The following is a 22,835-nucleotide window of genomic DNA, read 5'->3' on the forward strand; positions in this document are numbered from 1 at the left end:
AGATGGGGAGAACACACCCTTACCTAGTAAAAGATATCTTACATCGTCATGTCCCCTTCCCTTATTACATAATCTACAAGTTGGTGTATCCTTTCTCGGATTTAGAACCCCTTGATATATATTGAAATTGTCGATTGTATCCCTGGACCATCACCAAGGAATACTGACCAAAATGTAGACGTCGTATTACATGTTACCCAGTGGCGTTACAACTTCTGTCGAGAACTAGCGAATGTTAGACGAAAGGTAATTTCCATTCTGGCGGGTCTTTCTTTCATTAATATAAAATCGAAACGACAAGGCTCCTCGGAAATTCCCGTCGGCGGAAAGTAGTCCCAAGGGAAACCTAAAACCTGCTGGCTCGCACCAAACTTTCCAGTATCATGTACTATTGCAGGATCTTGTACTCGTAGGGTGAAGTCAATGGTCTTTCCAACTTATTAACTTTACTTGAACAGGCATCGGGGCCCCATGCCATATTGATAGACACCAAATAGAGGCAGCAAAATGTTTCTTTTCCAGATTTTTAAGCTGACCATCTCACTATCCTCCATTTGATAATCTGAGTCTTTATATTCTACGTAAAACAGAGGCAAACTTCTATTGATTGAGCCATGAGAATTCACCATATTGTCCGAAGCACATGGACGCTGTAGGAAGCGCCAGGGATGTGCCATTTTAGTGCACACCTAGTATCCGAAAACATGAGGGGAGAGCATGGGGTTAAAGGGGACCAAAGTTGAAAAGGCGATAACATTAACCCATAAAACATTTAGACAGCCAGAGCCAGGCGGAGGCAGGCAGCCTGGAAAAAGAAATTGTCAAAAATTCAAACACGAGCACGAACGCTATATAAAGAGTCGTAAGAGTGATCGGCCAGAACAGTCTGGCAGGAGTTAGTGGAAGTTTTTCTTCTGTTATCAAAAGGAAGACACAGATAGACTATCCTGAATTTAAGAGGGGATTAGCAATAAAGGGAAAATGAAGCTGAATTAATCAATCAAAAAAAATGTTACTCATTGGGAGCCTTAATAGCCAAAAAATCGTACGGAAGGAATGGCTTCATGGAAACCTTTATAGTAAACTCTGGGTGACTAATTCGGCTAGCAGATTGGTGTTCTGAATGTTCGGTAACCAGGTTATATAGGAATGTGTGAGGCTTCGTCGGAGTGAAAACGGGTGCCAAGTGTTCGAGAACATGTAGGACAAGCTGGTTTCGATTCTAAAACGACGGATACTACAAACTTTTAAGGATTTAGATTAGAGTCAAGCAAGGTAAATTGGTGGCACACTGGCAAGCTTTCCCCTCACTTCTGCGGCAAAGTGCTATTGTACTCGGACAATCCTGAGGAAAGTAAATGTGAATCCATTGTCGGATCACTCTCACTGCATTTCGCAACGATTCTAAACCGTTGTTACAACTTCTGGTAAAATCTCACTTTTTGTGAATGAAAGCCGTCATGCAGAGTAAGGCCCCTGGGCTTGACGATCTCTTTCGAGTCCTCTTTCTTACGACCACTGCCGTCTACAAACCTACTATTTCCACAAATCCGCAAATCGTGTGAATTTGAAAACGTTTTCAAGAGGTTAAAACGGAGTGTTCGTCAAGATTCCATGTGCGATAATTTGAAAGAGATTTGTTAGCTCCCTGCTTATATAAAGGTAAGTGCTGAAGTCCTTTTAGAAGGCATCAAACAACACCTTGAAAGTTTGATCGTATGGTATCGTATGCTCCAGTACCGATCAAGAGTGAACACCTTCCGGGTCATTGCAAACTAGTATGCAGAGTTAAGATCACCCTTCGACCAACTCTTCATCGATTCCGAGAAAGCTCTCGACAGCCCCAACAGGGAGTACATCTGGGATGCCCTAAGCGGAAGGGGTATTCTGGAGAAACTAATACCTATTATCAGAGGGACATATGACGCAGAGTGCGTAGAATTTCACTCGCTGCATCAGGTATATCTCAGAGGATTTAGAAATTTAAATCGAGGTCTCCAAGCTGTATATTGTGTCAGATACTCTTCTTTCTTGCTATCAATGTTCGCTATGATGTCTTGTCCCACAGATATAAGGGGGTTGGACGAACTATCACATCTTAGCAGCTCAAACATTCGGTTACACTGATAACAAATACTTGCTCTACACCGGGCCATGCACTTTGGCCAAATTGCTCCCGATTTGAAGAAGGAGGCAAGTAGAGTTAAACTGATAATAGTTGTTGTTGTTCTTGTTTTATTTCGAGAGGTCCTGGTGAGTTATCAATGCAAGGCTTGGTTGCACTGGTATGGCTTACGATGACTTCCTGAACGGAATGGTAGGTTGTTGCCTATGATTCCAGCGTTTTCGATAAGTTGATGATAAGATCCGCAGAAATGTTGATGTCCACATTTTTAAATAGTGTTTCCAAGCCAAGAGGAATAGAATGGAATCTCCGTATTTTACGGACGTGGAGGTGGAAAAAATGTGAAGAAAACAAAACCAGAAAGCAAGGTGTGTGAATCTAGTGTGTGATTAGCGGTTGTAACCGAATAGAGCGCGAAACTACCCCAAAAAAGAAAGGGGGGGGGGGGGGGGAAGGTCATATTATAAGTGGAAAAATATGAACAGGAGAGGGGGCTAAGCTAGTGTCTGTTCCAGCCTCTCTTATAAAATTAGTCAACAATATCCAAAAAGACCTTATTCGCCGTGAGGCGGTCAAGTAGGCAGTTGTTGGCTTAGTCCATTTAAGATTAGTGCTATGTCAAGAAAACTTATCGAATTGAAAGATGATATGATCGTTCATCTCATCCAAACCACAGCAGTGATAGAGTCCAAGGGCGCAGGGGAACCGCACCAATCTTGGCGAGGCAGACTTTATCGAAGAAAAAGTTGGAGACTACTCTGTTGAGAGTCTTGACATTTCCAGAGCTGCGGAGGTGAGTTTAAAGTCCTCGTTGCGTTCGGATCGAATGGTGTTGCGGACCAACAGCCTGGAATCAGAGAAAGCAGCAACAGGAGGAATCGGGTTGCTGCCACCAGGCTCGTCCGGCGGCTTGATAAAGCATTTTGTTACAGAAATTGCCCAGCAAGCCACAGTAAGAGCACCTCTTTCAAGCGAACGTTTCTCACTGAGGCTTTGATAGCTTGAAGTCGGGAGTCTGTGATGATTAAGATTTTCTTTCGTTTTGCTTGAACAATTGGATGATGGGAAGCCCTAGATTTAACGATTCAAGGCACTGATGCCTCGGTTGACACCTGCAACCTCGGATGTGCGCTATTCTGCAAGGTCAAATAGCTTTGCCCTATGCTCAGGCTATCCGTAGTTTTGGTCTTCCCTGCTGAGCACAACACAACGATATAATAGAGCCGTACGACCGAATGGGAAACACCACACCTGTGTACATCCAGAGAACCATCCTTACCCGGACACCCCATTTCTTTGCAAAGGTCTCTTATAGGCATAGACAGTTATACTTACCTTCTTCACACGTAGTTCTATGTTCAATCTTCCCTTAAGCTTCGGATTCAGGATTAAACGTAGATCCTTTACATAATAGGAAAGAACTACTCTTTGTTCATTCAGCCGCGGTAGGTGGAATTTGGGTGCGCCTGACTTGGTGGTGAATAGCATCAGTTGCGTTTTGATTGGGTTTATACTGAGAATGCAACTTGCAGCCCACAGACACACCATCCCCACGCTTCTTTCAGGATGTCACTCATAATGAAATAAATATCTTTGACACTAATATCAAAAACATACGCCACCACCTTCAACCCGCTGCTGTCCAATACCACCCTGGACGTACCTTTGGTCACAGCTTTGGTCGAGTGGCTGCCCCCAGATCCGACTGCACTATCCTGGTTCTTACCATGAATATAATCCGATGCATAAAATACTTCTTCAATCCAATACTGGTCAAGGCTTTTTTTTTGCGATTTCTGCGAATTTCCCTTTGAGCTAGGCATGCTGGAACTTGGAAAAAGACATTTTCTTCATAATTGTCTTTTAGTGGATGTCCAAGATGCGCCCTACGGTCTTCAACGCGAAACGCTGCTTCCGGTGGGAAAACCACTCGTGCGCGTATCTAAGGCGACTGAACGTATCCTAGAGAGATAGAGCTCCGGTAAATCTCGACAAGCCACCATACAACAATTTCTTACTGCTTCTGTAGCATGACCGACATTATGTCATCTGGGCCCGGAGATTTATATGCGAAGAAACTGTTTATAGCTCACCCGTTCTTATCCTTGGGAATCACCGATTTGATAATCTCGCACGACGAGGGTTGCATACTCTCCAAGCAAGGCTCTGACTTATAGTTCGCCTTGCTACCGGGGAAGTGCTTCTTAACCTGCAGCTCCAATATTTCACCAGAAGATTCCGTCTAAAAGGCATCCGGCCTTTGAAGAAAGGTTGGCCACCTACGTTCTTTGGACAGAATCTTAGTGAGCCTTGCAGATCAACTGGTGCTTTCGATATTTCGACAATAATCCAACCAGGACCGCCTTGATGTCTGAATTGTTCTTGTTCGGGCAGTCCTTGTTGTTGTCAACATTTATGCCTGTAGCAGGAGTTGAAAATATCCCTGGCCAGCTTCATGAAGCTGGATAAATCCTTATTCTGCCACGGTGTCCTCTTGCTATATTCAGCACAGCACGATACTTTAAAGGTGGTACCGTATGCCTTTTCCAGAGCCCCAATCTTTGACTGTTCGTCCGTTGGGTCAGTCTTACTAATTTGCACAACGGAGAGTTTGTTCCTGATAACGTGACCAACCTTCCTCCAATCGATCCTCTTAGGATCTCTAAATAGTTTGAAAGCCTCTGCTGCAAGATCTAGACTGAAAGGTATCCAATTATGACCTGAGAAGGATTTCTAGTCAGACACTCTCCGGTTCTTTACACTAAGAATCCAATTATCAGTTAGTGAGGTGATATCAAGGTTCTCCTTCCAGCCGTTGCAATTCGCCGAACTGGGAAAATGGAAGGATAGTGTACTGCCCCTGTTACACAATGATAGATTTGTATTAATAACAAAATCAAAGAGTGTTTTACCTCTCTCGTTGATTTGCGAGCTGGCCTAAAATGCATATCTTGCACTGACCTCATAGCCAATCGACAGGTTGGCCTTCTTTGCTGCTATGGTGGTCGTCACTGTTTCAGTTCTGCTGCCGGAGCTGATTCGTCGTGAGTCATACAAGCTGCGGGAATATACAGCTTCTCTGTCCCGCCGTTTGACCACGACTAAGTCGCTGCAACTCAGGTCCAGACACAGAAAAGGGTCTATTATGCTGTGGAATAAATTATAATATTTGCTTTGAAACCCTAAGATGGTTTGTTCGCCTTCCATTTGCGGCTCCCGCACTACTTCGAGGTCTTTCTTTAGGAGGAAGACTACCTGATGGCCTAAGGCGAACTTTGAGTGCTGCAGATTTATGTGCGTGTGGGGTTTGCCAGTCCCAGTGGAACCGTCGATACTCATCCTACAACAGCTCGTTGGCAACGTCAAGTAGATCCAGGTCGTCGTCCGGTTGTGCGGAGTGGAACACTTTCACCTTTGGCTTCCTGATTGCGAATCGCACTTTATAGTAACCCCTTTACAGTGTCTCTAGGCACTCTCCGTTTATACGGAGCAGTTGCTCGTCCGAGGTTCCTCCTTCTTGATAACTACCCTGTCGTCCCTGGGAATTCTGTGGTTTTGAAGGCGCAGGGATTGGTCGAGCTTATCCTTATCCATGCAGATCTTCGGCAGATGCGAGCCACCGGTCCCCTGAGAATATTGTCGTAGGGGATAACTTTGACCTTTACGCCCTCCCCCTCCTTGACCTTAGCAACGCGCGAACCGAAAAAATCCCTAGAGAATTGGTTCTTGTAAGCTATAAAGTGGAACGCACAGATTAGTTGACAGAAATCAAAGCAGGAGATAGAGTCCGTGTGTTCGCCTTTGGTGCCCAGGAGGTGCTCTGACAGCCTGGCCTCAATATTGGTCCACACCTCCGTTGCTTCTTTGCTCCTAGGTGAATTGCCATCTGCCAGCGTCACACGTAAGTTGCTGAAGGCTTCCGTAGCTCGTAGTTCGTCGGCTGGCTGTTGCTGCTTACCTGTCTACGAAGGTTGCTTCGCGTCCGAGTTCTTGCATATTCCGCTCCGTTTGTGTTTTCGTTCGACCTCGTCTTAAGACTGATTGCGATTGAGAGCGGCGGGCTTCGCCTTCTCCTCGTCTTTCAACCGCTTGCGGTTACATTCTTCAAAAATCGCCTGGTATTTAGTGAAGTTCTTTTCATCCTGATCGTCAACAGTCCCGGCTTCATTATTCTTCAATCTCGCTGAGAATATGCATGGCCTTCTGGTCATCGCTTTTGAGCAGGACTCCAGTGGAGGATTCAGGACGGATTCAGGTTAGGAGCACTATGGCTGGTAGTCGCTACACCTAACTTAGCGGCAATGGATTTCAAGCTGGAACCGCGAGGTTCTTGAGGTTGATTTGAGCGCAGCGGAGCTACGACTAGTTCCAATTGTACTGCTCTCGATGGGTGTCGTCCCCAGATTGGATGTTAGCTGTTTGTAATCCGATGATGCGCTTGGCATTAATTGAATTGAATGTCCACCCTGGCTAGCCCGGTCAACAGGGTAAGGGTCTTATTTGAAACCGAAAGTGCTCAAGGTATTCAAGCTTGCCGTTGACAACGCAGACTCCGGCGTACGCTTTTCCAGCCTTGTCCTTGTTGCACCTTCTCCGGTGCAGGGGTCGTGTGAGGACTTGCCGAATTATGCAACCTCAACTTGAAGCATAATCAGACCAAGCCCAGCAATTTCTCTGGATAGCAAAATCCATTTTCTCTTGGTGCAAAGGCAAATATAGCTAATCTGACGGAATTTAATTATGCTTATTTTCGTGATGTGGTTTTCAGATAGTAACATTCGTTTTGATAAAACACTAATTGCTCGCTTTGTACTGATCCTTTTTAACCCACAGTTTCCAATTTTCGAAATTGTTACATGCTTTTGTCCCTACATAAAATATTATCCCTGGTTCATATCTAACACAAACCCCTGCCTGCATAATTGCGAAAACATCCATCTCATTACAGAAAGCATGTTCACATCTTCCTTTGTACACGTAGCCAGTTATTTGTCCAGATTATCCATGTCAATTTCATCGACATTCATCCACAATTGCAAGCAGGCAAAGTAAATTGGCTGCCGTGTTGCGTGTTCTTGTCGTTGGTAAATGGAATCATCCTTTCAACTATGATTTACTATGAATTGTTGACGTGACAGCACTAATGAGCACGTGATGTCAAGAGCAGATGGTGGAAGGATGATCCGCCATGTTATCGAATTCTATCCAGATATAAACAGGAATATGGTATCAGCTATCTCTGAAGGTTATGCTTGTCAATGCCTTTAAGATTTTGTTGGAATTATCAGGAAAAAGGGAAATTTTAGATTTCTATATTTACAGATAATCAGTTATATTCCACAGGATGCTGACTTTTCAAAAATATAGGTTGGAAAGCCACGAAACTTCCCATCGAGGACAGGGACATATTTCGGGGGAATACTTATTCATATTGAATGGTAAACGCTAGAACCCTTGGCGTAAGGATCCAAAAAATTAGAAATCCTTTTGGAGTTCATTGTAGATTTCGGGGGTCATTCGGTCAAGGTTGGTCGGATTATTTTTGTATATAAGAAAGGCACCTTTGCTCCCTCATGATTGGTATCATAATTCGTTCGTCCATTATTCCCGATAGGGTACCAGGAGCCACCAGAAACGAAACCTACAAATAGCGTTGCTAAATATACAACTCAATGTCACGTTAACTAAATGACCATAGAAAACAAAACGGTCAAAAGGGAATTGTCGATCGATTGGCCACCCTGAACCGGGTGGTTCTAGTTGGCTATTTTCACCATTCAGGCTCTCGAAAAATCCTGACGGAGTTACGCTATTGAATGGTACTGTACTCTGTTTACATATGTATAATATTTTCCGCTTTTCCCTCGGGATTTTCCTTATCAATTCCGCTTCCGATTGCTTTTTCGTATTGTGGAGAACGAAACCCTCTCAATGTTGCGATAGTGTACCGTGAGGGATGTAGGCCTGCTTCTTTTATGTAAATAGGAGGGCACGATGGAGGTAAATTTTTGACTGTTGGTTTGTTTTTTGATGGAAATTGTTAGTTAATCATGGAAAAGTGCGTCTTAAGATATATAAAGAAAACTCCACTAAAGACACAAGGGTATATATACAGGCAGCCAATAAATGCTAAATGAAAGTGATTGTTGAGTTCAGAAAAGGAAGCTAATATATCCGCTTTGACCTTCATCAGATAGAAATAAATACAAATATCTGAATGAACAGCTAAAAATGTGTGTACATTGAACTCCCCAGCTTTCCATCCACCAATCATCCCCAATTCACATTTATTTACACATTTCTCATTCAGCGAACAAATATTTTATTGCCTATTCATCCCTTGCTATAACTCATCACGGACAATATTTTTCTGCGTGCAGTATTTCAAGTACAAAATCTGAAAAATTCATGTTAATCTAAATAAACACAATTTCGTTGAATTGACGAGGCAGCGAGTCAGAATAGGATTAACAATGTTGCTTGCTTTGCAATTCGCTCAGATAAGGATGGCGACCGTGTAGCGAGATGTCCTTCATGCTGTGAACTGTTATTTATTGGATTCGATTGTGTGAAGTTGGTATTTATGACCAGGATAACGAAGCCGAAGGGAAAATTGACTGACGATTCGTTGCTTTGCGCTTGAATGGAACAGAATAGATGCAAATTTGATCTTGCTTTGAACAATAAATTTGGTTTTAGGGTGAGAAATCGGTCTGTACTGATTTTTCTTGAAAAGTCCAAGTACTTACCGTTTATTGTTCACTGCATGAAACTGTTCCGAAAGTCTCTACTTTAGTAATCATAAATCCATACTCCTGTTAAGATCAAGATACTTTCCAATTCTCATCCTTCCCGTAAACCGATCTAACTTTTCAGGAAGCAGTTTAAAAAGCGCAGTCAATTTGCTGAGGTATCTATTAAAGCATCCCAATATATATACCGAGATGTGGCAAACCTTCTACATATTGGTGGACGCTGGAAATTGCAGAGGGCGGGAAGAAGCGTCACAGACTCCGCCCCTTAAGACAACGTCTAAACGACCGGGAGAAGGCATGTATCATAATGAGAGTGTAGAGATCAGCCAAAAGAAGACTCCGCAGTGCAATAAACAGAAACAAAGTTCGCTGTTCGCAGGATCTATTCGACGAGATGAATGGGGACCCGTGTGGCTCAGTTACAAACTGGTAATACGAAAAATCGGGGCTCTGCGAAAACCTTGTTCACTTAAAGTCGAACTGATGGACCGCACACATTTTACGGGCACTATTCCTTACACACCCTGTACGGGATGATGACGTCGGCGCGGAGAACGTCGAGGACTGTTCACTTTTTTCTATAAAAGAGTTGGAAGAGGCAGCCCTCTCTACGAAGGTGCCAGGATCCGATGGTATTCTACTAGAGGTATACCAACTAGTATTCCAACACGGGCAATACCTACTGCGCAGCGCATCAACACTTGCCTGAAAGAGGCCATTTTCTCTTCTCGTTGGAAGGTGGCGATTCTTGCGCTTATTAGCGAAGGGAAAGCTCATCAGAAGTTGACTCGCTGAAGCAATACGCGCTGCTGAAGACTTTTCTTCATGTCAGTTCGGTTTTAGATCAGGGAGATCCACAGTTGATGCCGTCATGCAAGTCGTGGATGCCGTTCCTGAAGCGGAGGCACATAGCCTCCGAGTTTGACGGGTAGTGCTCTTCATAACGCTTGACGTCAGAAACGCCTTTAATTCCGTAAGATGGAAAAATATTCTAAATACACTAGACAATACTGTTCACGTGCTGAAGTATCTCTCACGGATATTGAGGGATTACCTGAGGAACCGCCCAGCTCTATGAAACGCTAGAGGGTCCTGGGGCCGGACCTCTAGAACACTTCCTATGATAGTCTACTTAAACTTGACATGCCAGAAGAGTCGCGCCTCGTAGGTTATGAATATAACGTCGCGGCGATGGGTAAGTGCATGGATGACTTGCCATGGTTTTAACCTTGCACTGGAAAAAATCGATGTACTCATCCTGGCTAAAAAGATAATTCCGACCCTGCGTCCCATATCGTTCAGCGAGTCGATAATAGAGTGCAAACCAACGGTAAAGTACCTTGGACTGACTTGATGAAAGATGAACTCTCTTGAGCAAATTAAAGCAGCAGCGAACAAGGCTGTAGCTCGAATTTCGGCATTAAGTAGGCTAATGGGAAATATTGTGAAGAATGGCAACGCACCCTAGTTGAGTAGAAACTCTCTTGGCAAAATGAAACTAGAGGCAGATGGATTACGCGGCGCATTGGCAACTTAGGTGAATGGCTAAATCGGAAGCATGGTGGTGTGTCCGGATGGCTCAAGTGGTTAGAGCGCTGAGCTGTCGTAGCGGAAGGTCGCGGTTCAAATCTCGCTGGGGGCAGAAGAATTCGTTATCGTGACTGGATGTCGGACACCAGTCGACTCAGCTGTGAATGAGTACCTGAGTCAAATCAGGGTAATAATCTCGGGCGAGCGCAATGCTGACCACATTGCCTCCCACAGTGTACTGTGGTGTATCGTTTCGGTCTTGAATGAAGTGCTCTAACACACTTAAAGGCCCTGATCCAATATGGATTGTTGCGCCAACGATTATTATTATGGTGAGACTGACTATTTCCCTAGGTTTTCAGTCTTACCTGCACAAGATTCGGGAGACACGATTTTCGGATTGTGTCTTTTGCAATGGGGTTGTGGGCGACCCCCTGCACACCTTTTTTCTTGTAAAAATTGGGATGGGATTCATCACCAAGTTTTTAAACACAGGGATTTCTCTGCAGACAGCATTGTCGAGGAGATGCTGAGGAGCGCTGACAGGTCCAGCCATGTTGCCATTACATTAGGGTCCTTCTCGTTGTAAAGAAGATAAAGCTTGACTGGTGGAGGAGCCAGATGACAGGTTGTTCTTTGAAGTGACAGTTCCCTTCCTCCTCTTCCCTCCCGTTGACAAGGGGAATTCCCCAATTTGAAGGCAAGACGGGAGAGTTCGGGAATTAGCCCAAAGTAATGTGACAGACAGTTCCAGGCTTGTTCTCTGACGATAGGGGGTGATTAGTTGGTAGTTCGACGACGTAGCGTTGCGCGAGTCCAATACTCTGTGCATAAATGCATTCACCTTCCCAACCATAAAAAAATATATGTTATATTAGCAGCGCGTTTTTATGAAAAGGCTAGTCAGGAAATGGAGCATTTCAGAGGGACCCTAATGTCTGTGCAATAGCATGTCAATACCGCAGGTGGGCAGTGATATCAAGAGCTAACTGAAACTGGTGTCAACGGTGAAAATTTTCAACAGAGTCGCCATTGACGCATATGAAGCCAACAGTCCGGCTAAGATATTCACGTCATCAAGGGGTGTACTCTGTTGGACTAGCAGCCTACTCAAAATGAAAGCAAAACTCCGATAACTCTTTAGCTGAGTGAAACAAACCGGGGACTAGTCGGACAGAACCAGTACCGCAAAGTGATCAGGGAGCAAAACGTCTATGACTGAACGGATTGAGCAAACAACGAAAGCATATAGGCTATACGGCATTGTAGTCAAGGGCAGAGCAATCTCTTCTGTCTGACTGAAGAGGCAAGGACTCCCAAAATGAGAAGGATAGCGCACACCTACTTCCTAAAACTCATTTCCCGGGGTCCAATTCCACGGCAGAGAATAGTGAATTTCTATTTGACACCTCAATAAGAGAAACAGGGAAAAGGGAAACAAAAAGGAATATTGGGAAAAAGAGAGTATGTTCGGATGCTAATGTAAAGTATGCAATGAACATTTTTAAATCAATGAAATCAACCGGAGGGAATGGCATTTTCCAGCATCATCAATCATATATATGGGAACCCCTCTTAAATTCGATGTAAAATTACGTAACTCACTCTGTGCGTGAGCGTTCAAGTTCCCACCTTTCCACCAAATTTGGTGTGAATCGCTACAACCCCTCCAAGCAAAATGCGTGTGATGGACAGACATACAGACAGACACACAGTAAACCGATTTTAATAAGGTTTTGTTTTACACAAAACCTTAAAAGGGAGGATATCACACAGTGCAGCAGTTATAATCTGCACTATCTTGCTAGGCTGGATAGTCCCATACGTCCAGAACACCACCGGTCCATACAAAATAGGTTTGGCTGCAGCAATCAGCAACTGATTAGGTTTTTATGTGTGCGGCAACCAATGGAAAAACTGTTGGACCACAGTTATCAACTACACCATCTTCACGCTGATTTCACCGCCGATGATAGCACAGCCAGCGTAAAATTATACACCATTATGGAAAACTTCGGTATCTCAACGAAATTGATAAGACTAACTAGTTGAATCTGACCAATGTGTAGCAGGACCACTCTCAAGAGTATTCAACATCAATAACGGTCTAAGACAAGGAGATGCCCTTTCATACGTCCTCTTCAACCTGGTGCTGAAAAAAGTGATAAGCGATGCTGATGTTAGTGCAAGAGATACCACTCTCTTTAAGTCCACCCAACTACTAACCTATGCTGCCGATTTCGACATTATTGGAAGAACAGCCAAAGATATACAATCTACCTTCATCCAGATCGAGCAGGCGGCGTAAGTTCTGGAACTGCACATTAATGAAGGCAGGACGTAGTACATGGTGGCAACGTAAGCGCCAAAAATTAAAGAACGAACAGCATCGAATCACACTAGTCAAACGAGACCAATAAAGCTGGGGGGCTAAAACTTTGAGATGGTTGATAATTTCTCCTATTTAGGATCGAAAATCCCAACTGAAAACAATTATGACTATGAAATCCCCGCACGGTTGTTGGTGGCCAAGAAAGCCTATTTTAGCTTACAGAAACTGTTTCGTTCGAAACATTTCACAATACGGTGAAAGCTCTTACTATACAAGACAAAGATCTTGCCAGTCCTTATGTGTTCCTCGGAGGCCTGAGTTTTTACCAAGAAAAGTTGCGCACTCTCGGCCGCGTTCGAGAGAAGAATCCTTCCAAGAATTTTTAGGGCCTTCATATGAAGATCGACGATTCCGTAGACCCATGAAATTTATGAGTGATACCACGACCATTTGGCCATGGATAAGATCCGGTTGGCGAGATGAGGATGATCCAGTCCGGTAGTCTATAGCCGCAATACCAAAGTTAGAAAAAGAAAACGAGCTAGACGCTACCTAACACGGAGCGATGGTCTAGGCCAAAACCAGGATATTTAGAGTTCCTTACCAAGGCAAGCTTAGGCTGCATACCGGTGGTTGATAATGCTGAAGTATTTATTTCGCTCGAGTCCTGCTTACCAATATGGTGCAAGTAAGACTGAAAACCGACATACTCGATTAGAAGCTCAATGATGAAGTAACCAAATTCACCACGTTTTCAGTCCAAACACGAACCTACGTTTTCAATGAGCCAAGGGTTCATTTGCTGTTCAGCTCGTTTTCCTAAGGGAATTCCCACTAATTTAATATATGTTGTGCTTTCTCACAAGCAAGCATCTTTTTTGAATGCTTTTTTGCGCATGCAGATGATCTCGAGTTTCTTAGCAGGTGGTGACATGTGGGCTACTCCCACGATTGTCATCGGTACCGGTTTTGAAGTAGAACGGTGGGCAGTCGCATCCTGAAAAACTCCTCATCATTGTTTTTGTGCTAGACATTGTCGACACTCCTCCAGGTGCGACTCTTCTAGTATTTGAGGTCTTAACAGAGCGTTCCAGAAATCTTGCCTATGATGCCACTTTCGTGGTGAAAAGTGAGCAACCTTCGGTGCCACTCACTCTGTTGACATCAGCCTAAATGGGATTCAGTGCATCTATCCGCCGTTAAACAAATATAGTTTTCGCAGAGCCCTGACTTTTCAGGTGACCTGTTTAGAACTAAGTCTCCATAGACCCCGATTTACCCCGTCGGCCAGCTTTTGCCAACATCAAGCTTTGCTTCTATTTACTGAGCTGTGAAGTCTAATCAATGAATATTCACTCTCGAAGATAGGCCCTGGGCAATCTTATTTATAGCGGCACTAGAATGAAAAATCAATCTGAGTACCATATGAAAATTGGGAGAAAGGCTGTGGGTTCATTCCAGCTGGCTCTTATAATTTGAATACTTTCAAAAGCGTTGTAGAGCAGGCACGGTGTATTGATTCCAGTTAATAAAATTATCAAAATATGTTCTCATATCCTTCCATTTGCATATTATTTATGAAGCCTTCATCGTTGGTATAAAATACTCCATAAATTTGGGTGCTTAATTTTAGCAGAATTAAATTTTAATTACGGAGCCGCTTATGATTTTAAACAATTCAGCGTGTATCCTTGTTTCCCACAGCAACTGGTAGGTTAGATACGCGGCTATCATCGATAAAGTAGGAGTAACATTTTTGTTGTAGTTCCTATTTGCATATTATCTAGGAATCGTTGGTTTGGTTGGTTGATTGATTATAATCATGTACGTGATAGGCAGTCACACTGTGGGATTTTCAGAAGTACTCCCTTAGTTTGCATCGCAGGAGCAACTTAAGTTTATCATCATTCCAAATTCTAGGAACGTATTGCATCTTTTCAGGTATGCACATGTATAATTACCACTAAAGTGCCCTGCGACGTTGTATTCCTGGAAAAATTATCCTGACGAGCACCCCATGAAATAAACCATACCCACCGTGCCATCATCGAACATTTCCATTATTCCACTTAAAATTCGCACTGTGCACGCTAAAATGTTTTATCACATCTCCCACCATCTAATGGGTGAAAGCTGGTCGCACCCCCTCGTAGTGCATATCGTTGATGGAGCCAACCCTTGAGTTCCACTTAAGGCTCACGGAAATTGCACTTCGGTGTATCTATCGGTTATATCGTCAAACGTTCCATTACGAATCTAACGACCAGAATATGCAGTTGGGTCGACATGTGCATGGGGCTACCCCTGAAATATCGTACACAGGACACGACATCAGAAGCTCTAGACATGGTGAATCATTTTAAAGCATTCAATTAAATTTTCATTTGCCGGATGGGAACTTTGCCAACAATTTATGGCTGGCTGGCGAGGGAGACGTGTATGACGTGATGGAGAGCAGTTTTCGGCGAAAGTATTCGCACGAGGGGTGCGAGGTCTTCTAATAAACTCAGAGATCATTTGAATATCGTAAGTTGTTTAATTGCGAATGACACCTTGATATCCAAAAATAGAATGGCTATCTTAACTCAGCAAGTTTTCCAGCCTTTATTTTGGACTACGTCGCTGTTCCCATCATAGTTCATAAATCGCACTCCCCTAAAGTCGCCCCCGACGTCACATCCACAATCCAATCATATCAAGCCGAATACTTCCACTATCCCCTGTTCCCTGGTTTCCGTGATTAAATTCAAAGCACCGCACGTTCGGTTCAGATAAGTGCATCTGAAGTTTGCAAGACTGATTCAAGTGGATTCTCTCCACTTTGCGCACCAGACAGAACGCAACAGATGCTTTGGGTAACATTCATAGACATACTACCCCCATGTCTGCCTGTACTATTTGGCATCGTCCTCTTCTTTGTGAATAAAAATGGAATTTCACCTGAGGAAGATTTATAGAGTTGAAAGCTATTGAACCATTTGTAAATATGTAGAACGAGCGTACATGGGATAGCCAGACTTTGGGATTTCAACGTTGATTATGGAAGTGGTTTTTGCCTGCGTTTCTTTGTTGGTTAATAAAAATTCACACAGGTTTGATTGATTGGTAGTCGAAAGGAGTCAGTCAATTAGGTCATATGGTGTGCATCAACTCCAAAGGAAGGAATCGAAGCGATTTGGCAAGTCAGGACTGGCGGTGGATCAGAAGGCAGAGTAAATATTGACTCAGGATCCTTGTACTTTATTTCATTTCCATAGTCAATTAATTCTTTTAAAATCACTTAGAAAACAGATTAAACAAATATGGACATGACAGTATTCAAGGGTTGACTTTCGGCTATAGTTCAGCCTTTCTGCTGCCAAGAACCAAACTTTTTGTATTCCCACTGTAATAAGAAAGGATTAATAGACAATTCCTCCTCCTCTATTTCTGGGGGAGGGGAAAGTATAGGTGCCTTAATTCCCCTAGCATTTCTTAGCTAAATTTTCCGATTATGTCTCCGGAAATTCGCTGGCCAAAATCGTCATTGGTTGCTGTTTCTAAGACCTCTGTCGAAAAATTCATTAAGTAAATCAACACAAGGTAAACTGATGTCAAAATTTAGCACCCCAAGGTCGTTGGCACGAGGAAATAGCCATAGTGCGTATCAGGTGACAATACTACAAAGGTTAATAATAATATCGTAAAGGATGCTGCATTGCGTCCTAAAAGAACTATTGCGCCCCTTTACTGCTTATAGCGTACTACAGTTTACCTGGTACCCCCTTAGCGCCTTAATAGTCGCTTGTCTGTCAATTCGAATGACAATGTTCTGCCCCCCCATTGTTCCTTGCGAGGTTGAAGGGGGCACATCTGTCTATGGCATACACTGCCGGCTGAAGTATCCGTCCCGTGACCGCGGCGCATGATCCCTCTACCATAAGGGATCTGTTAGTGTACCAGATAATCAGTTGCTGGTTTAAGCCGTATGTCGATGCCACGTTCTCCCAGTTTACTCTGTTGCTCCAACGCGTTTCAAACTCCTCATCGAAGTAAAACCTTGTGGTCTATTACCTTTTGCTATCAATAATTCGGGGTACCACCTTCTGTCTTTCTGGACATTCTCGCCCTCTTTAACTGCATCTGTGTATGTAGGTCGAGAGGAGTTAATCTCAGAAGGACCTCAAGCGATTCCGTTCGGCATATCGTTATTGTCTCACTGAGACACACGCAAACGAGTGTTTGAAGTTTATGTAACGTCCAGATTACCGCCACATAAATAATCATTGGCCTCATTATTGCAGTGTATATCCATTTTTTATCTACTATGGACCTGAAAGTCATCAAATCGCTTGTGGATTTCCCACACATGTTTTCAACATGTATCTTCTAGAGTAATTCTTGGCCTAGTGTGGTTCCCAAATACTTGACCCCTGTTACTCAATTCACATCCATACCATGTAATCTATTGGCTTTCCGGTGATTAAGCTTGTGCTTCCTAGTAAAAGGTGCTACATTAGCTTGGGCTGGATTTATGCACGGCCCCGCCTTCTTCCATCAGTTACTAGTGATTCGTAGTCCGGTTTGAATTCTGTCACATAGGGTATCTTCATATTTACCAATGAAGATTAAAGCAATATCATCAGCGTAACCATGACCTTGTGTTCCAGTGTTTACCCGCTCTCCCAGAGTTCATCAACTATCATGCTTCACATTAATGACGATAATATTTCGCTTAGTGGACAACATTGAGTAGTGTTAATGACTATAGAATTTGTTCTGTCGGCATTTCTGTTCACCTACTCTCAAAAATTCTGCCCATCCAGAAGGCAAGGGTGGCTCCCACTCCCTTACGGATTAGCTCATTTCGTATCTCTGTGTGCAATTTGTTATCGAATGCTCCTTCGATGTCCAGAAATTCACACAGTGCTACTTCCTTGGTTTGACCCTTTTCCCCTTTTTTCGGTTGTTAGGCCATCGGCCAGAATGCAATTGACTTCCCCCGTGAGTTCCGAGAAGCAGATGTGTGTCTTGTACCTGATAGCTGGTCTCATATGCGTCAATTACCGTTCTGTTAAGACCTTCCACCATCGGTTCTAGCTAAATTTCGCTCTAGATATCATTCAGGTGGTTTGTGAAGAAACCCCTGTCAGTTGTCCGAGGATTCCTTATTACTTTATTCATTTCTGGGTTGCCCTCAATGTCGGATCTGATTATTCTGTGATCCGACATAGAAGACTTATCCGACATGCTCCAATTGTAAACCAAACCACTCATCACAGTATTCCCTAGGGTTATGTCTACTGCTTCCTGCCTTGGGACTGGTTACGAATACTGGGGTATTCCTCACATAACGTATTTCTAACTAAATCTTGAGGATAATTTCCAGAAGGTAATCAGTTGTTCGATAAATGTCGCTGCTTTCCCAGACTCCATATTGGGTATTTGCAAGCAGTCGAGAAGAAGTGGTAGCGGTCCCCTCTCACAGAACTTCGCCAGCCTAATGACTTATTCCTGGCAAGTATCTTGATGCCACGACTGCCTCTCGTGTTTTCCTGAACTTACAGTGAAACTTGGAGAGCTACGAGATTTCCAATTGGAAATTCTGAAAGACATCTGTAGTTTTAGCTTCTTTAAGAATGATGCAAACTCTTGGGTTCTCACAACCGGGATCCCAAATTTCCAGCATACTTGCTCCTTGCAAATCGGTAAACCCAGGGCTCTTGAGCCTGCAACATTGTAATGATATCCTTGGAACTTTCCCTTGCAATTAATTCAGATGCAGCTTTTGCTTGATGGAAGTTTAGTGGTGGAAATCGGCTCCGTTCGCACTTGGAGCTCTTCTTCAATATCGAAGTAATGTCCTTCTCCTCCAATAAGGCACTTTCTTGCATTTCGCTGTCTGAGTTGAGCCCTGGAAGATCAAAGTGCTCCTTCTTCTCTTCTGTGGGCAACACGTCTGCTTCCTTGCTCGGTCCTGCCCTTTCATCTTCTATGGTTTTCACACACGGCATGTCTTCCAAAGTATCCTTCTTTACTTTCATTTTGCGCTCGTGTACAGGTATGCTACCAAATATGTAATTTATGAGGCAGTTACAGCGTTCAATTGCCCCCAGGGATCAGTCGCCTACCTCGATCGTGGCGAGTTTGCCTTTGCCCTCAAGCTTGCTTCTAAAAAGTTTCCGTAACCATGTGTCGGAATCCACGTTTTTTTAGTGATGAGGAAGTGTTGAAATTTCCCCGTCTCAATCGCTGCAGCTTTGGCAAGGTAGACCGTCACAATATATGCCCCTGGTATATCATCCCCAGCACATGTCGACAGTTCCGTTCCGTTCCATCTTGGCAGTTTAGACTATAGCCCTAAGTCAGTTCAAGTGAGTTTCGGCGCTCAGACTGCTAGTAAAGACGAAAGCGTTTGCCTGGGTACACGAGTTTCGCATCTCATCCCTTGCACATCTCCATGAGGATGACGTTCTCAATTATGTCCTGTTCTTCACGAGTGAGTATTTGTTCCAGAAAAACTTTTGGTGGAATGACCAGTCGAATGCCGCATTAGCATAGTTGACGGCGGGTCTCCTGGTCCCTGTCTTCATCCCTAGGGTTCAGGTATTGGTTTTCTGGAAGCATTTTCCCTTTCTGCATTCCGAGTTTCATTCTCGTTTAGTGTTTGTTTATCTGGATTGAAGTTTGATTTTCGAGGTTTTCATGATCAGTTGGCATAGCTTTATTATTACGGTGAAAGGCAGATGCTCATGGCTGAGCTACTTTCGCCGATCCTACGTTTGTTAGGTCTAACTTGGTTAATAATGCAGCAGGGGCTATTTGAAAAAAACTTATACTGCAAATTTAGATGATATCAACGTGGTTAAGTAGCTTCTAGTAACTACAACACTAAGAATTTTCAAAACGGAAAACTGTCGACACATGGACGCAGCAGGCGCGGAGCGTAAGTAAATTGGTCCGAATAAAACAAATACGTTTCTGCTCCCTAAATATTGGTACCCTCACTTCAGAATAATGGAGAAACTTACAAGAGCACACGGGAAGAAGCGCATTGCTATTTACGATTTACAAGAAACTCAAAAGTATGGTGTCAAAAGCTGGGATCTAAAATGCGTACTGGATAAAGATAAGCTTATGTATTTTGGTAGGTGGCGTATGCAATATAGTCTCGGCATTTCCACCACTGTTTGATGTCATTTTCAGCCAAGTAGGGACGGAGTCCGTATACAAGCGATACGTCATCTCCCATCGCTTACATAAAAATACAAATAATGACAGACTGCGGATTATTCAATTAGCAGTGTCACACTAAATGGTTGTTGGAAGTACTTAGTTTGCGCGGAAAGCGGTTCAAAAACAAACGTGGGCCTCTCCAGATGGGACCACTTTCAACCAAATTGACCACGTGTTGATGAATATCAGAACGTATAGAAGAGCTAATATAGAGTCGGAACACTATCTCTTTGACACGGTGCTCCGGGCTCGAATAAGAACACCACCCAGAATTCCCTCTGATAATCAGGTGAGAATTCAGACGGCACAGCCCCCGCTACACTTACATATAAGAGGGAAATGGATGCCTGGAGATCCTGGAGATAAAGCATCAACAAATGATCTCCAAAATCACCTGAATAACGTTATCATAAATACGGCCTCAATCATACAGCCGCAAAAAGAGTCGGAAGGGCTGGTTCGATTATAAATGAAAGTTAGCAACTGAACGAAAGAATGCCGCATACCGAGTAGTGTTGCATTCTCAAAGAACGCGGGCACGCGCAGAGACTTATCACGAACTCCGGCGAGCAGAGAGGCGTCTTCACAGACAGAAAAAGGAAGCCTGGGAAAACCAATAAGTCTGTGAACTCGAAAATTACAGGGAGTAACCGCACCAGCAACAAGTTAGCAGGGTTAAACCTTACATACCTCGATGCTCATCCTATCTTGACAAAGAGGTTAATCTGATTTCCGATAAAATTGGCATATTGGAGTGATGGGTTGAGTATTTTGATGAACTGCTCAACAACCAAAATATCGGCGAGTTGGAAGTCCCGCCGACTGAAGACGACGGACAAATGCTACCACCACCGAGCAATAGTCCGTGCAATCCATCGGCTTAAAATCTATAAGTGGCAAGCGATGGAAAAAATGTTGAAATATGGACATAAGTTGCACCATTTTTTCATTAACTTTAAGGCTACCTATGATAGCATAGTCAGCGTAAAACTGTACACAACCAGGAGAGAATTCGGTATCCGATGAACTTAATAAGGCTGCAAGGCTGAATCTGACCAATCTGCGAGACCATATAAAAGTAGCAGGGTCACTCTCAATACCCTAGCCTACATAACAACGAAGTCTATGAGTGATACCATGACCGTCCGGTTGTGGATAAAATCCGGCTCAATAGGTTGCGGTAGGCGGGTCATTTAATTCATATGATTGAGGATGATCCAGCCTGGAAAATTTATAAGGGCAATATCTATGGTAGAAACAGAAGACGAGGCAGACCCTGCCTGAAATGAAGCAATGGCGTAGGTATTAAATTTGTGAACCTCGGCGCAAAACCGGGATGTCTGGATTTCCTTATTAAGGCAGGCCTAGACCGTTGATGATGAAAGAGGTCAAGCAATTTGATGATAGGCTAATGAAGCTCTGTATTGCATCAGCTGATCGCATTTCTTCGGTCCATACGTATCGTAGAAAGAGTGACCCAATACCTGGTATTTGACAGAATGATCTGCACCATGCCTTCCTAGAACCCAGTTTAAATTGGTCACCCCACCTGTGCGTGCAAACTGGAATGCGGTCAATTCCATGATCGCTGCAATCCAGGATAAACTGCGAAAAGCAGAAAAGATGGAAACGACACGGTTACGAACGTTACGGATAAAAAAAAACCAGAGCTAGCCAAAGTGAGCTGTGGGTGAGTGATGTAGTACCTAATGGTGCTTCCAGGGCACAGGAGAGAATCGGAGATGGTCTTAGTGGGTAAAAATCCCGCAATCTGTAGTGTCTAGGCCAGAGCCCCGTGAAGATTTTCACCTCCCTACAAAAGAAAGACGGACAGAAAAACTGAGGGACTGACAGACAGATAGACAATGAACCGATTTTAATAAGATTAATAAAAAACCATGAAAATGGTTGATTTCGTGTTCTTGTTGGTGTACAATTCGACATATTAAACAGAACATATCGAAACTATGTAAACAGTTTTTCAGTTTATCACGTATGCGCGTTTGACACTTGTTGATGGCCTAACGAAATGGAATGAATGTCAAATCAGTATACTACATGTCCGTTTATTTGCCGGAGACTCATTACAGGCAAACATTACATACAATTTTCCCTTCCAGGAAATGTCCTTACTCCCGAGTAAAATCTACAATTGCCTCTATTATTGAATTATTTCCGCGAAAAGTCTCCCTGGGATTCATACTTTCTGTTCGTATGAATTACCTAGGGACACTAACTTTTCTCTTCTTGCAAAATTTGTATAAATTAGGCATCGCCAAAGGAAATCCTCGTTTCCCAAGAATACTTTCTAAAGCACATATTATCCTAGTGATTTTAACTACTTTCACTACCTTCCAGGAAAATCCCCCGCGGCTACCATTGAGAAGATTTGTTTCTTCCACTTCTTCGACCAGTTCCAGGACTTTGTTCTTGAGGAAGGAATATTAAAAGGATCTGATTGCTTTCTGAACTTTCAGGGAGCCTATTCACGAGAAGAAGACAATATTGATGGCTTGAATTCAATGGAACTTGTAATTATTAATGAGCATTTATGTAGATACCACCAGGATTGCGCAGAAGTTGAAGGACGAGTTAGGAGAAATTAAATGGGAGGAGGCGAGATCAAATATAAAGTTTCGTAATTTGCTTATGGCGAGCTGTTGCAAGGTTGATGGCGTATTTATATACATTCTTTATAGCTTTCTATTTTAGAATCACATCAGGACTGAAAGCTATGTTAGATATTCATAACGGGTAAGCCACTTAAGTGCACCATCGTATTACCAATCCTCCACCGTTCCATTTCAGATGTATTCCATATTTATCCTTTGAGCCCCATTTAACAACAGACAATGATAAGAGTATTGTCAACCCCTTA

At 43.3% G+C, this 22,835-nt stretch overlaps 1 protein-coding gene across 2 annotated transcripts in view; it reads right to left on the reverse strand.

The window, feature by feature from the left end:
- The window catches only part of LOC119653887 (protein kinase C, brain isozyme), a 536,905-nt gene that overhangs the window by 326,713 nt on the left and 187,357 nt on the right, over positions 1-22,835 (reverse strand). The gene's annotated exons all lie outside the window — the stretch shown is intronic.

The sequence above is a fragment of the Hermetia illucens genome, chromosome 4, assembly GCF_905115235.1.
Source record: "Hermetia illucens chromosome 4, iHerIll2.2.curated.20191125, whole genome shotgun sequence".
Classification (NCBI taxonomy): domain Eukaryota; kingdom Metazoa; phylum Arthropoda; class Insecta; order Diptera; family Stratiomyidae; genus Hermetia; species Hermetia illucens.